Source organism: Nicotiana tabacum, chromosome 22 (assembly GCF_000715075.1).
Source record: "Nicotiana tabacum cultivar K326 chromosome 22, ASM71507v2, whole genome shotgun sequence".
Classification (NCBI taxonomy): Eukaryota; Viridiplantae; Streptophyta; class Magnoliopsida; order Solanales; family Solanaceae; genus Nicotiana; species Nicotiana tabacum.
In genome coordinates, this window is record NC_134101.1 from 114,833,591 (window position 1) to 114,846,906 (window position 13,316).

The window sequence follows — 13,316 nt, forward strand, 5'->3', positions numbered from 1 at the left end:
TTAGTCTTGTTCACGAAGAAAACATAAAATTTGGGCTCAAACAATCCATTTTTAGGCCTAATTTTCGGACCTAGCCCATAATAACCCAAGCCCAATACCCCTAAAACTCTAAAAACCATTAAAAAAAAGGACCCTAATTTCCTAGACCTAGGCTTCAGCCGTTGAACAAAATACAGAAGAATCTTCAGCTCATCTTCTTCAACAAGGACCTACACTCCCTAGACACAGCCGTCACCTCAAAACCACAAATATCAGCGCCTTCTCCTGTTGCTAAACCCTTCCTCTGTTTATCCATTTGTCGTAATCCTCTGCTAATCTCCATAACCTCTGCATTTACAGCGTAATACAAAGGCATAAGTCTAATTACTTGCTAAATAGCTCTATCTTTTTCTTCTTTTTTTCAATGTCAAAAAATGGGTGGAGGAGCTGCTGCTACACTACCGAATGATGTACCTTGGAGAGCTGCTTCTGGTTCAAATCCAATCCCTAACATTCATTACTCCCCTATTCTTCGTATCCCTCAAAACCCTTGTTCCAATTATGCCTTCTCCGTTAGGAAGGACCCAGATCCAATTGGAAGTGGATTGGGGACGGAGGCTATTGTTTGAAGCTGTAGGTGCAGATTGCATTGGTCTTGGACAGATTGCACCTATTAAATTACTGGGGGTTAAGTTGTGCCGATTCCAGGTTGCGGATCCCAGTTCCGATCGCGGTTTAATTTTCTGGTCAGAGGCTAGCATTGGAAATTCTGCTTCCCATAAGGTCCATTTCTCAGCTTTACATCTATTTAAGCTTTGATGAGTTCTTGAAATTAATCTCATTGAAAGAATACAGTTTGGTTGTTTCACTGTCCTACATGGCTTATGATCTTTCAAATTAGTTTATTTGCCAAAGTTGCAGGTAACCGGTGTAAAGTAGCATTGCATATATATATATAAATCAATAATAGATAGAGCTAACTGATAATAAGAAATAATATATACACAAAGAATGAAGGCCGTGAAATGGCAAACTTCAATTCTTGCTTCACTATCACCGCTTGATGTCTACTGCATAAACTTTCTTAAAAAGATATAGATTGAAAAGGAAACCGTAAAGGTTTGGACTTGCAACTTAATAACTGTAGACTCCCGCTACACTTTTAGCTAATAGGTTTTATTAATCTTACAAGGGTCCATTCTATGTGTCACGATTCAAAACCCTTTGTGACTGAGTTTTTGTTTATGAATTTTATTAATATTTGATTTGTCAAATGCACGTCTATGAGTAAAATTGAGGGGAAGGGAGTGTTAGCTAAAACAAATGGTTTTTGTAATTGTTGGATGATTATTTGGACATACAGAAATTGAAAGATAATCGAGGCCATGTGGTTTCGAATTTAGAAGCCTAAAAATTTACTTTAAGTGATTAATGTAAGTGATTATCTTGGTCTCATTTTAATTTTATTTACTTGTTCATAACGTTCAGAGCATACTTAGGCCGTTAATATCCTTAACATCGTATCTTGCTTTAGCCGCGATCAATAATAAATTATCGTGGCAATGGGTACGGTTCCCGTGGCATGATCACGATACATAAATCTCAATTCGGGTGTGCATTTCATGTGATCCGACCATAACTTCGAATAATAATAAAAATAAACATGTTGTAAATCGTGGGTACAGTTTCCGTGACGCGATTCGCAATGTGTACCAAACAAACAAGTGTACGACAATTGTAACTTGTTCCAGAATAATTCCATAAATAATTAAAAGCGGTCAAAGGAATAAGATGCACAATAGGTTTAAAATATGTAATTAATCAGATAATTAGGCCAATAATAATAGTTGAGTGACCGTGCTAAAACCATGGAATCCGGGAATGCTTAATACCTTCTCCCGGGTTAACAGAATTTCTTACCCGGATTTTTGTGTTCGCAGACTATAATACAGAGTCAAACTTCCACGATTCGTGATTTTAAACCGGTGACATGGGACACCATAAATTATCTCAAGTGACGACTCTGATTTTAAATAAAATAATTTCGTTTTGATTGTCACTTAAATTGGAAAAAAACTCCCTTAATACCCCTTCCAGGGGTAGAAAAAGAAGGTGTGACAGCTCTGGCGACTCTGCTGGGGACAAGAACCCAGAATCTTTGGTTCAGGGTTCAAGAATTCGAGCTTAGAATAATTGTTATATTTGGCTTTTATTTATTATCTGATTTGTATTAAATGTTTGGGCCTAATGTGCTAAATGCCGCTTTTTACCGCTTTGATATTATTTAAACTGTATATAAAGTACTGCGAAACCCTTCTCTTCTCATCTTTGGGGAAGTGCACGCTGGCGTGACTTCTTTTTCTGTTAATGTCATACCCTAAATTTATAAAGAGGTTTGGACAAGTTACAAAACCGGATGACCTTTTGTTTCCCGGTACGTAGCCCCCCTCCCCCCCGACTCGAGTTGTCCACTCGTGTACACAAGTCCAGAAAAATATACCCAGGTTTTGAACCTAGAATAACACAGCCTCATGCCGGATCCCTAGTAGGAACGATTGATTGTATCACATGCGTTTGACTTTGGGGATGCAACACAGGGGTTGGGTCCGTCTAGGACAGGTATACTCAAAAATAAAAGACTATCCTGATGCATCCTATGTGCTACACGTTGCATTTCTTCAAGGGTAAAAGGGTTATTTGGCGGACCAATGATGGCTGAGGGTAAATGAGAAAAAAAGAGGGTGAAGTGTGAAAATTAAGCAAGTAGGGCCTAGCTATGTTTTTCTTTCACATTTTTTTTAAGAAAAAGGCAAAAAAAATATATGAAAAATCCATAAAGATTTTGCACTTTCCCATCATTTTTCAAAAATAAAAAAAAGGAAAAATAAAATACAAAAATAGTTTACATGTTTCATCATTTTTTTTTAAAAAGAGACAAAATATATTTTCTTTAAATTATTTGTTAATTTTTAATTCTCACCTGTATCAGTTCTTCCCGAACTATGCGAACCTGATTCTCGTCTCTCGGGGCAGGATAGGTATGTAGGGTCCGGTCTTCTTAGTGCCTCTTTTGTTCTTGGCTTCGAGGGTCGTAGCCAATTCTTGCATGTCTAGTCACTTTTGGCCACATCGGTCATTTTGCAAAAATAGGGCTATTTTCGCAAAATGGTTTGTTTAATTTTGTTTGGAGAGCGTTCATTCTATAATTAGGTGTCTCTTTACTTTAATGGTCTGCCCTTGTCGAATTTGCATGTCTAGCCATTTTTGGCCACATAGGCCGTTTTGCAAAATAGGGCTTTTTTCACAAAAGTGGTTCAATTAACCCATGTCTTAGAGTCCTAGGTCCACAACAAGGTGTCATCTCTGTTTAAGGTCCATTCTATTGAATTTGCAATGCTCAGCCATTTTTTTCCACATAGACCATTTCTATAAAATGGGGCATTTCTGCAAAGTAATTTTTCCATGTCTTAGAGGTCACTTTTGTTGAGTTGCACTTCTAGCTACCTTTTGGTCACATAAGCCGTTTTGTCAAAAATAGCCTCAATCATGTCTTGCACGTGTCCAATAGGGAGTATTATTGTCTCACATAGTGTTGGTTTCAGTTTTCTCATACATGTGTGGATCTACTTACCAGAGTTTGATCATGACAGACACCCCGGGACCATCCAGTCAGGACCGCTGCATCCAGGAGTTGCTTAAGGAGATTTTTTTTATGTTTGGAGTCTGTTTCTTTTTATGTTGTCTTGTACTTTATAGTCATGTCCAGTAGTAATGTTTCTTTCAGTTGGTGTCGGAGTTTGTCGTAGTATAGTTGAATTGAGTCTCTCATTATCATATTTCCTGTTTTGTATTTGAAAATAAAAAAAAAGTTGTAAATGAATAATCCCAAAAAGATTTTTTTAGTTTAATTTATCCATTACTTTTCCCGAACTATGCAAAGATCTGATTCATGCGGCATCATGATACGTAAGCAACCTACATAGGGTTCGATCGAATCATTTTTTTATTATTAAAAGAAAAAGAAAAAAAAGAAAAAAAAAAGAAAAAGGAAAAAAGAGAAAAAAGAGAGATGAAATTATGGGATGTGAGAAATGAGAGGAAAGAAAAGAGTGATAATTAGCGAAAAAAAGGAAGGAAAATGAGCAAGCCAAGAAATGCTAGAAAAGAAAGAAAAGAGAAGATTGAAATGAACAAAATTGGGATGATGCCAAGTGACTTTGTGACCCTAGAAGTCATTCTAGAACCGTTAATTGTTGCTACGTGCATTGCATGCAATGTGATATTTTTAGCTGTTAAATACCCTAATGCTAACAAGATGTCCCCATTTTGTTCCTTTTGTTATCTTCATTGAGCAGAAGGGTGGTTGGTTTGTGGTTCTTAAGTAACTCATCCATACAACAGAATGTCAAAGAACAAGGTAGTCATGGCTAGCAAAGACTTGGACACAGGGGTTATTGATCCATCTAAGGGAATTGTTGAATCAGAATCTGAGTTGAAAGAAGAGGTCTTAAGGTTGAAAGGACAGATGATCGAAATATATTAAGCCTAGATTAGTGGGCATCCTCCACCATCAGTTCCCACTAACTACACTAAAAACCTTGTCACTATTCCGCCATTGTTACAAGTCCAGGATATCTCCCCACAACCTTTTCAGACTCCATTCCCCAGAACCACCTCATATCCCGATCATTTGACCACTCATATTTTTGTAGCTCATCCACCTGCTACCTTTCCTTGATCCTCCCCGATGCCCAACACTATGCTCCAGAACCAATTTTCAAGGTCTTGGGTCCATACTCTTACGCTCCTCATTTTGAGCCTCCCGGTGAGACTGCAAAGCCCGCTAAGACAGTGGAGCAAGATGAGATATCTAGAAAGCCGAAAGGGTTTAAGATGCCAAAGTTTAATTTGTATGATGGGCGTAGAGATCCAGTAGCCTATCTAAGGGGTTATGGCAGTGAAATGAGAGGTGTTGGCGGGGAAGATGAGTTGTTGATGAAGTATTTCAGTGAGAGCCTGACTGGGACAACTTTGGAATGGCATACTCGTCAAGATGTCGGTAAGTGGCATGCATGGGATGACATGGCTCAAGATTTTATGTGACACTTTCAGTACAATATAGACATTGTCCCAGACCGCTCCTCCCTATCTCAGATGGAAAAGAAACCCGAGGGAAGTTTTAGGGAGTTTTGGCTCAGATGGAACGAACAAGTTAGTTAGGTCAGTTCTCCGATTAATAGAAAAGATGCTGCTGAATCCCGCCAACGAAAGGATCCAGTGGGCATTCCTGCTAAACGCTTTCAGCCTCAATACTGACCCCATGAATATCCTCGTACTCCAGATAATCCTTCCCAGTGCTGCTTTCCTCTACAAATCACCAAGGTCATGCCTTACCTTCCCAGTACTCTATCCACAATGCACCGCCATATGCTCCATACCCACAAGACTCGTAATGGCTTGCACCACCTTCACAAATATCGTCCCCGCCTCCTTAAGCATGTCAAACACCTACCCGTATGAGGTTCCAACCGAGGCGGAGTACAAAATGAAAAGACTTTCACTCCTATTGGAGAATCATATGCTAGTTTGTTCCAAAAGTTCAGGCAATTGGACATGTTGAAGCTGATTCAGATAAAATGTCGAACCCTTTTCCAAAGAATTTAGATTATTCTCAAAGGTGCACATATTGCTCTAATGCCCCGGGTCACAACACAGAAAATTGTTGGCATCTGAAAAGAGCAGATCAGAAGCTTATTGATGCAGGTGACATTATCGTGCAAAATCTAGATGTAGTAGACACTAGCCAAAGTCCATCACATGTTCATAATGAGATGTATATAGTGGGTATGATTTGTGGTGAAAAGGAATACGAGAATTCTTATGAGATCCTCAAAGGGTCACTTGCCGCAAAGTTTTCAGCGCTATCGGTCTTAGTTCCAAAAGTTGACATATCTGTTAGAGGGCTCGGATGTGAGTTCCGATGGTTCGACTAGCTTCGGGAGGTGATTTGTGACTTAGGAGTGTGAGCGGAATGAGTTTTGGAGGTTCGGAGTAGATTTAGGCTTGAATCGGCGAAGTTGATATTTTGACAATTTCTGGTTGATAGGCGAGATTTTGATATAGGGGTCAGAATGGAATTCCGAGAGTTGCAGTAGTTTTGTTGTGTCATTTGAGATGTGTGTGCAAAATTTCAGGTCATTCGGACATGGTTTGGTTGGGTTTTTTATCAAAAGCGGAATTCGGAAGATTTTAGAAAGTTTGGCTTGAATCCGAGGGTTTTTGGTTGATTTGATATTGTTTGAGGTGTTTTAAAGATTGGAACTAGTTTGGATAAGCTATTGGGATATGTTGGTGCCTTTGGTTGAGGTCCCGGGGGCCTTGGGTGAGTTTTGGGTGGTCAATCGGACCATTTCGTGAAGTTTGGAATTGCAGAAATCTGTTGTTCAATGTTGCATACAATAAACCTTCGCATTCGCGATAGAGGAGCCGCGATTGCGAAGGGTTAGCTGGTCAAGGCTGGATTTTGGCCTTCACATTCACGAAGGTCTGGGAAGTGATGCATCACGTTCACGAGCAGGGCAACGCATTCGCATAGAGGAATTGGGTCAGCGGTGTTTGTGGCCGAGTTATTCATCGCGTTCGCGAGAGAGGGAGTGCATTCGCGAAGAGTAAGTCTGAGGAACCATCGCATTCGCAATGGCCTTGTCGCGTTCGCGTAAGAGGATTTTGTTCAAAGTCATTTTTGTTCTTCGCAAACACGAGGCGTTGACCGCGTTCGCGAAGAAGGAATTAATGCCTGGGCAGAAAGTTTTTAAGGTCGTCTTGTCTGCGAATGTGGGGTTTATTTCCTCCATAGTTGGTCATTTTTGGAGATTTTTGAAGGAGATTGAAGAGGGATTCAAGGGGAAACATTTGGAGGTAAGAATTTTGGACTTAAAAATCGATTCTATTGTAAAATCTGCCCAATAAATCATGGATCTAAGCCTAAAAATTGAGAAATTAGGGCTTGAGATTAAGAGACTTTAAATGAGGATTTGAGGGGCCATTTGGACTCCAATTTTAGTGTTCTTGATATGTATAGACTCATGGTGATGTGATTTTTATCGAGTTTCGAGACATGGGCCCGGGGGTCGGGTTTTGGCCAATTTCGAGATTTTTGGTATTATTTGATTGTTTTCACTTGGGCTTCATTCCCTTAGCATATTTTGACGTCCTCGTTCTTATTTTTGATAGATTCGAAGGGCAAAGGCATCACAAACTAGAGATTTGACCGTTTCGAGGTGAGTAGTGGTTGTAAATGATGTTCTGAGGGTATGAAACCCCGGATTTGCACATCGTAGTGCTATATTGAAGTGACGCACATGCTTGATGACGAGCGTGGGGTTGTGCACTGTTGGGGATTGTGACTTGATCCGTCCCGAATGACTATTTTACCGCGTATTTGATTGAAATCTATTTGTTATCATCATGTTTTGGCCTGAATGTCATATTTGGGCCTTGTGCCAACTATTTAAACCCTTTGGGGATTTTTACCGGTATTTCCTCAATGTTTTGATTTATACTCGAACTCAGTCATGTTATATTTCATTGTTTTCGTACTCAACCATGTTTACTATGTTTTAACACTTAAATGATCTTTTAAATGATATTTTGGGCTGAGAAACATGTTTTACTACTGCCCGAGTGGCTTGCGAGGATTTTTGACTGAGTAAGGCCGATGACCTATGTTGTGAGGAAATATTTGATACTGATTATGAAGCCGAGGGCCTGAGATATGTAAGCCACGAAGTGGCTTGATTGATATGAGGTCGAGGACCTAGTGATGATGCCACGGGGTGGCTTGATATTGCGCTTGGGCCGTAAAGGGACCCTCGAGGAGTCTGTACACCCCCATTGAGCGTGGGTACCCATTGGGATGTGAGAATGAGCCCGAGGCCTGGTATTGTTCTATATGATTGCCCGAGGGGTTGATACTGTTCTAAAATGTTGCCCGAGGGGCGGATTTGTTGATACTGTGCCGAGGGGCGAGCCTTTATGTGTTTACTTTTCATAATTGACTGTGAATTACCTGCTTAATTATTGAAAAGGGATTTTCACGAAACTACATTTGAGTTAAAGGGTTTTACCTATCTTTCACTGTTTTACTGATTTTAATAGTTTTACTGCTTCATTATAGAATGCTTTGTGCCTTCCGTGATTTCTTGCTTTCAGTCTTTATTTACATTTGTTACTACTGAGTTGGAGTACTCACTTTACTCCCTGTACCCCTGTGTGCAGATTCAGGCGTTGCTGATCCTGCCAGTGCGAGTTGTGAGCTCCTGACGGACATTCGGAGTTCACGAGGTAGCCGCTTGACGTCCGCAGACTCGTGTTTCTCCTTCTTTATCATTTCTATTTCTGATCAGACAATTGTAATAGTTTATAGACTTATCAGATTTGTAGTAGGATTTATAGATGCTCATGACTAGTGACACCCCGATATCAAGCTGTGTTGGGTTGTTCTATTGCGTATTTATGATATTATCTGCTACTTTAGATTATTTTATCATGTTTAGACTGTTACCTAATGCTTAATTTTTAATAAATGGTAAAATGGGAAGTGTCGTCTGGCCTTGTCTTCATGAGAGGTGCCATCACGACCGGGTTCGGGTTTAGGGCCGTGACAGTTGGCAAAAGGGACCCAAAAGCTATTTGCTGGGGTCAATGTGATTGAAATTGGTAATGATATTGGTAATATTGATGTGGAACTCAGTGGTTAATATGTCAAGCTTGGTAATTGGAAAGAAGCCCCCTTCTTGGTTAGTTAGGAAGGAGTTCTAGTAGTTTATTTTGTTGTCATTTCTGTTGTCCGGGTTATTTCAGGATTTTGATCCAGATATTGTATTGTGACTTAAACCCTTCTATCCTTTTATTTTGCCTAGTTCGTTTAGTCGTAGTAACCCATTTAGTGTTGTCTAGGTTTGTTGCAGGATTGTAACCCCAGTTTATTTTGCTTGTTTTTGTTGTTCAAACCCTGTTACCGTCTGTCTAGTGCAATTTTTTGTTTTCTGTTATTTCTAGTCATTTTTTTGTTTAATTCTCTTCTCCTTTTATAGTTTTTTCATGCTGGCTCTAGTGATATGACATGCATGCATAATTCTAGGCCTGGTCTTAAAAGTTAATTTAGTCATGAAGCAATAAAGCAATTTTGAATATGATAGGGACACTTGAGGTAAATAAGTACAGATTTGGACATTTCGAGATCATTTGAAGCTCGAACCATGTGAAACTGGGGCAAATAATTTGGTAAGTTAATAGGGTGACAAGAATTCATTAAAGGAGAGTGCATCCCGGACAATTTGAAGCAAGCAATTTTGAGTTCAAGTGCATCTCAAGTTACAAGATAGAGTTAAGAAAGTTTTCTCCGAATTGACGGAGGATATCCATTATGAAGAGGGAATAACCCAACGAGGGTTCTGTACTTGACAAGGTGCTAAAGAAAAGTGGAAGGCATATCAATGATATCAATGCCGAAGCCGCAAAAGAAATATTGTGCACGATCTTCATTTTTCATCTTCAGGTTGCATGTGTTATACTTGGTATTCTTAGAGATTGGGAGGCCCACTTTCAGCTATCCAAACACTTTATACCCTTTGGCGCCCCTTTGAGCCTGTGCAGATTTCTTTGACCTCCCCTCTTTTGGAATCAAGTTAGAATCGGAAAAAAAAAATTCATATCCCCATAGATTTATTTTAGAAAGTTCATTCCAAAAGGAAAATTCAAAAATAAAAGAAGAGAAAAATAGAGAAATAAAGGAAAAACAAAAAGAATAAAAAAAAAGGAAAATAGTAACAAAGGTAGTCTTGTGAACTACGTTTGACCTGATTCTTGTCACCACAAGATACGTAGGCAGCCTTACGGTTCGGTCATACCAAATAAAATATTTCATAATCCCACGAAGTCGAAAGTGGGCGGTCTTTCTTAGTAACTCCATCAAAAAGAAAATAGAAAAAAGAGAATCAAATTCCATTGTTTTAGAAATTGGGGCAAAATTTTTAGAATGGATTCCAAAAGTTGTACATAAATTAACCCCGTTGTATTAGTTATTTTGAACTTTTATGATATCCTTTATTTCTAACCCTGTCCAAAAGCCACATTACATTCTAAAAAAGACCTCCCAGATAATCTTTGAGAGTGTTGAGTTTAGACATGCCAAGAGTATATGTTGTTTTTACCATGGTTAATGCCTTCTCATCTGCAAAATCAGAGGAAATTAGAAGAAAAGAATAAAATGAGAGAGTCTTATTGGTGAAAACCTTCACAGGCACCATAAGGCGATGATGAGTTGAGAGAAAGAACAAAATGAGAGAGGCTTGATGGTGAAAACCCTTCGGGCACTACAAGTCGAATAAGGATAGTGAATCAGAAGGATAATCGGAGCATGGAAGCCCAGTTTCAAGACTCAGAGGTACAACGAGAGTTAAACATTAGACTTGCTTGACAGTTTAGGCCACTTAATCCAAAGGTGCATGTCATGGTCATTAGAGTTGGTATCTACATCTGATAAGTTTATACTTTGTAGTTTTCTTGTTAGGTATCATCTCTTTTCATTGTCCTTTACCCTGTTCCTTTTGTCTTGTTTACTTCCTCTTCCTGAGTCTGTTTGGTTAGAACAAGTGAGAAATGACTTCAAAATTTACCACCAGCTTTCCAATTGCACAAAACGGGATCTGGCTAGCACATCAAAGTGGCATACATCAGTAAAGAACAACAAGCGCACTAAGCTGGTAAAAATCAACGTGTTTTGGGATTCATGTGAAGTACAAAGGTTCGGTATATGTCAATTCATGAATAATGCAACAGATAAAGGGTGTTGGGCTTGAACAGATCAAATGTATTTTCTATGATAAGGTTGACAGAGAAAGTGGTTAACCAATAACAAGCAAGGTCTTCCAAGTGGAAATCAAAGTTATCATGGCAAGTGAAGGACCAATAGACCTCAAGGCCAAGGCCAGTGGCATACATCAGGAAAGAACAACAAGCACATTGAGTTGGTAAAAATCAACGTATTTTGGGATTCATGTGAAGTACAAATGTTCGATAAATGTCAATTCATGAGCAAAATACAACAGATAGAGGATGTTGGGTTTGAACGGATCAAAGGTATTTTCTGTGATAAGAGTGACAGAGAAAGTGGTTAGTTAATAAACAAGAAAGGTATTTCGAGTTAAAATCAAAGTTATCATGGGAAGTGAAAGATCAATCTCCCTTAAAGTCAAGGCCACAAACAAACTACCATATCTATAAACTTACAAGTTTTCTTTTTTTGAAACAAGGACGAAAATTTTGTCCAAATCAAAGCTTGGAAGTTTGAATTTTTTTCAAGTGTCGTGCCCAAATTTTGTCAGCACAAAGGCGATTTGAGAAGGGGAAAGAAAAATTTGTTCGATCTGCAGGAACCCTCCATGAGGAAAAGCATGGTTCATGGGCAAGGAATTTTGTTTGTTCTGCAGAGATCCTCTAGGAAGAGAGCATGACTCAGGTAAGTTCATTCTCGGCTTTTCAGGACCCTCCTGGATAATGAGATTTAATTTTAATTTTCAGGACCCTCCTGGATAATGGGATTTAATTTAAAATTTTCAGGACCCTCCTAGATAATGAGATTTAATCTTAAGTTCTCAGGACCCTCCTAGATAATGTGACCTAGTTAAATTTTAAGACCTTCATAAAAAACAAGATTTAGCGTAAGTTCTACCTTTAGGAAATATAATTCAGATTTAAAATGTCACTCTTAAGATGAGATTTAATTTGAAGTTTTCAGGGCCTTCCTGAATAATGGGATTTAACTTTCAAATTCTTAGAGCTCTTTTGGGTAACATGATTCGATTAACGCTCAAAGATGTTTCCAGTACCAAACTAGGGCAGAAAAGTTTCTTTTGTTTTGTCTGCTTTGTTGCAATGGCAGGCGCACACTTGGAAAACAAGGGAATGCAGTTCAAGTGTTGGCAATTAGGCGCCCACCTGGAACACAAGGGAATACAGTTCAAGTTTCGGCAATCAGCGGCCACCTAGAGAATAAGGGAATACAGTTCAAGTTTTGGCAATCAAGCGCCCACCTAGAGAACAATGGGATACAGTTCAAGTTTTGGCAATCAGACGCCTACCTGGAGAACAAGGGAATACAGTTCAAGTTTTGTCAATTAGGCACCCACCTGGAGAACAAGGGAATACAGTTCAAGTTTTGGCAATCAGGCGCCCACCTGGAGAACAAGGGAATACAGTTCAAGTTTTGGCAATCAGGCGCCCACCTGGAGAACAACAGAATATAGTTCAAGTTTTGGCAATGAGGCTCCCACTTGGAGAACAAGGGAATACAGTTCAAGTTTCAATTCAAGTTAGCAGTAGCAGAAGCTCGCGGGAAGAATGCGGGTTAATAGTCCAAGATGACCAACAGAAGTAGTCTCAATCTAGAATATAAAAAAACGGGGAAAAAGAAAAGAAAAAAAGAGAAGTGAATCCAAAATACAGAAGCGGAGAAAGATGTAAACTGCTCAAGACGTGGTTGATGTCACAAGCACTACATGTCCGGTCTTGATCAGAGAAGTTGAAGAAGAACGATCTAGCACGTGCAGATAACAAGCGCCAAGGTTCAAATCTAAAGTCTGCATGAAGAACCATTCAAGACTCAAGATCAAGCTTTAGAAGACTTATAGATAGGAATCTTGTAACTCGTAGTTGACAGACTTAGCTAGTCTTTTTCATTTTTTCATGTAATAATAGGACCGCAGACCGGAACCTCAACGAAATGGCACCTCAATCGGCTCTTCACCTCGGTATACTCCATCACTGTTCCTATTTCTGAACTACACATGGCCTGATTCCTTTATAGCCAAGGATATGTAGGCAGCTCAGATAACAGGGTTCAGTCACATTCTCCTTTCTCTTAGTTTTTGGTCTCTCTAAATAAGGGTCGGGTCAAAAAACCTGTCTCGTCGTTCTTTGTTTGAAAACTCTTCGCATTTTCAGTCAAAGAGGGGTAGCTGTAGATAAGTGATTTTTGACCCTTCCCAAGATTTTACATATTTTAGCATATTAATATTTAGTTTAGTCCTAATATCGCTATTTCAATTAGTTTAGACTCTTTTACTTTATTTTATCAAAAAAATAAAAACTACAAAATATTTTCTTTTATTTAGCTAATTAATATTTTAACTAGTCACTTTTAATTTATCTAATTTACATAAAATTAAAAAATACAAAAATAGTTCCACTTTATTTTTTGGAATATTATTTTAATTTTTGCAATGATTTTAATCTAATTTCATTTTTATCTTTTAATATGATATTTGAAAAATACC

At 38.8% G+C, this 13,316-nt stretch overlaps 1 long non-coding RNA gene across 1 annotated transcript; it reads left to right on the plus strand.

Annotated features, from left to right (window-relative positions):
* LOC107780270 (uncharacterized) lies at positions 1-8,519 on the plus strand. The gene is made up of 2 exons (XR_012705462.1): positions 1-762; positions 8,257-8,519. It is a non-coding gene; the product is annotated as an uncharacterized LOC107780270 (long non-coding RNA).
* Positions 8,520-13,316: the final 4,797 nt, after the last annotated feature.